Source organism: Choloepus didactylus, assembly GCF_015220235.1.
Source record: "Choloepus didactylus isolate mChoDid1 chromosome 11 unlocalized genomic scaffold, mChoDid1.pri SUPER_11_unloc1, whole genome shotgun sequence".
Taxonomy (NCBI): Eukaryota; Metazoa; Chordata; class Mammalia; order Pilosa; family Megalonychidae; genus Choloepus; species Choloepus didactylus.
Genome location: NW_023637577.1, coordinates 2,068,555 through 2,072,110, shown reverse-complemented (window position 1 = coordinate 2,072,110; position 3,556 = coordinate 2,068,555).

Genomic DNA, 3,556 nt, shown 5'->3' with positions numbered 1-3,556 from the left:
TGCCTCTGTCACAAGGTCCATCTGTCTCCTGTCTCCTACCTCTGTGCCCAGCTTTTCTCTGCTTACAAGGACTCCAGTTACACTGGATTAATCATATTGGCCTCACCTTAACTAACAGCATCTTCAGAGATCCTGTTTACAAATGGGCACATACCCACCAGATCAGAGGTCAGGACTTGAACTTGTCTTTCTGGGGGACACAGTTCGATCCACAACACCCTCTAACCTCGTCTCCCAGCACTTCCCCTGCAGCTCTGGGCTCTTCATTTCTCCCAGAATCCAGCAAGTGCTCTCCTACCTCAGAGCCCTTGTACTTCTGTTCCCTCTGCCTTCTAAGTGGTTCCACCCAATAGGCCTTTGGCTTCCCTCCCTTGCCCTGCTTGGGTTTCTGCTCAAATGGCACCTTATCACCAAGGACTGCCTGACCCCCTACCATAAAATGGCAGGCACCCCCTTACCACTCTGCTTTGTTTTTGTCCATAGCACTTGTCACCTTCTACTAGAAGGTCATCTCTTCAAGGGCAGAGATTTTTCATCTGCGTTGTTCGTAGTGCCTGGCACATAATAGGTACTCAGTAAAAACCTTTTGAATAAATCATGTCCACTGCCCCACCCCCAGGCCACCTGGCAATCTCTTTCTTAAACCACAAAGCCAGCTCCACTGTCCCCTTCTCCATAAGGCTCTCACCTGTGTCCTCCAGGCAGAGAAAGTCACCCCTCTGCTGTGCTTCCAGGAGTTGGGGCTGTTCATTGCCCCAGCATCACCTATCCTATCCTGAGTGATCCCATTTCCCTGTCACAAAAGAACTCCATGGGTGTTTGCCACATTTCCTAAAGCAAAGAAAATCTGGACTGCACAGTCCCTGAAATCGACAGCCATCCTTACCCTGTGTAATAGTGATTGTCCTTCTGACTGGCTTTCCTGCTAGACTGCGAGCCCCTCCAAGGTGGGAACTGGGTCCCATTCACCTCTTTTTCCTCAGTCCCTCACCAATGGCCGGGCACATGGGAGGGGCTCGGTAAGTGTGAAAATGAATGAATGAATGTGTGATGCCTGAGTGAGTGAGTGAAGAAATGAATAGCATAGCAAACAAGCAAATGTATTTCTAAGGCTCCCCATAGGGTCTGGTTTGATTCCGGTTGTCCCTAAAGGTAAAGAACATTTATGTTTCCCACTGCTGGGAAAAGATTGATGACGATGACCACTGTGAAGATGCCATTCCCACCCCTCTGGTCCCCATTCTTTCTACAAAGCACGGCCACATCCATAATCCTCTCGCCAGCCCTGAGGTATGTGCCACTGTTATCATCACTTGGTACAGATGAAGAGACTGAGGCCCAAAGAGATGGAGTGATCTACCAAAGGCCACACCATGAGTCATGGGGGAGCTGGGACTCGGCTCCAGACCTTCCAACAATAAAGGCCACCATGAGGAGCTGCCTCTTGCACTTGTCCAAGGCTACAGGGACCCATATTGGGGTGGAGGGTTGTTATATTTCCTGGATTATTTTTTGGCACAGGCTCGTGGAGGTCTCCTAGGCAGGGAGGAGGGACAAGTCAGACTGCAGAAGAGGACAGGGACACTGCTTTGCTCCTCTCATCTTGGGGGCCCAGCCTTGGTTCTTCTCCCTTGTCTGGACTGTTCCGTCTCAGCTTCTTATCATGGTGCCTTTGCTCACACTGGCTTATGAGCCAGCCCCACACAGGCGCCTGTCCTGAATCATTGCATGTGTCTCAATTTGTTTTATATATATATATATAGTCATTCTGCGCTAATGAGTCCAGCCCACTTGGTCCCAGCTGGAGCCTCTGATGTCTGCTGATTAATTGGTACAGAGCTTTGGGGGTAGGAAGAAGTGGGGAGAAGGGGAAGGGAAAGAAAAGCAGTTTCCAGAGTAGAGATAGGTTTCCTCTGCTCACCAATGAGTTTTTTTCTCTTGTCCTTGAGCCTTTGGCTTGTTATATTGGCTGCAAACTAGAAGTCCACTCCCTCCTCAGCTACTTACTGTCCTCAGTGCAGGAGAAATGAGGCATGCAGACACTGTCCTGGGATGCAAAGGGATGGGCTGGAGGAAAGCACAGATCCAGAACTGGAAGACCTGGATTCTGCCTCATCCCAGCTCTGCTCCATGTTGCCTGGATCATGTCACTGGCCTCCCGGAGCCTCATTTTCTTCATCTGTAAAATGTGAACCAGAAGACCCACAAGAACACAAATTGTGTAAAGGGCTCAGGTTCAACAACGTGGCTTCCCATTCCAACTCCTCCAGTTATAGACTGTGGCCTTGGGCAAGCTGCCTCCCCCTTTCTGAGCCTCGCTTTACTCATCTGTGAAATGGGAGTGTTAACAGTACCTACCACCGGGGGTTGTAGCGAGGATTAAATGAGAATGAATGAATGGTGCTCGGCTTGGCATGCAGCAGGATCAAGCACCCACTAAGTGGTAGCTCCTGTTAGCGTGTCCAGAAATAGTAGACTGCTTAACAAAGCATGTGCCTGCATTCAGGGGAGTATTGCACAGTATCAGAAAGGAAGTACAGTAGTTGGCATGGCCCAAGAGGTGCCCAAGTTAAAATGCCTACCTATTTGTGCTGGTTTGAATCTATTATGTCCCCTACAAAAGTCATGTTCTTTAATGTAATCTAATGGGGGCAGACTTATTAGTCTTTTGATAAAGGTGGGACCTTCTGATTAAGTTGTTTCCATGGAGGTGTGACCCCCACCTACCCAGTGATTAGTTCAGTGGAGTCCTTTAAGAGAGCTCACGGAGAGAAGGAGCTCAGAGAAGCTGAGAGAGACATTTTAGAGAGAAACAAAGATATGTAATCCACAGTTTGCCCCTGAGAGAAGCAAGGAGGACCCACAAGAGCCAACACAGAGAGAGATGCTTAGAGAGAAAATGCCCAGAGACATTTTGGAGACAGCCATTGAAACCAGACGTTTGGAGTTGCTAAGCTAAGAGATGAAGCCCAGAGTTTGCCCCAGAGAAGCTAAGTGAGAACCCACAGATGCTTAAAGAGAAGGCCGCTGGAATCAGAAGCTGAAAGCAAAGCAACCTGGGAGCAAAGGACCAGCAGACGCCAGCCACATTCCTTCCCAGCTGACAGAGGTGTTCTGGATGCCATTGGCCTTTCTTCAGTGAAGGTATCCTCTTGTTGATGCCTTAGTTTGGACACTTTTATGGCCTTAGAACTGTAAACTTGTAACCTAATAAATCCCCTTTATAAAAGCCAATCCATTTCTGGTATTTTGCATAACAGCAGCTTTAGCAAACCAGAATACTATTTGAGGGGATAGTAGCTCCATCTTACAGCACTGGTAGTCAGGTTCTAAGAAGGGACTTGATTTGTCCCAGGTCACGGGGCAAGTCGAATAGCCAAGCTGGGATCCAAAGGAAGACCTGCCTCAAAATGCAGGCTTTTTCCTCTGCCACAATGCCTGCACATCAGATTTTAAAAATTGATTTGTTGACATCATCATCCCATGAGCAATGCACTCTGGTTTCTGTCCATGTAATCATGATTCTTTTGTGCTGTAGATAATCATGTTTTCAGAC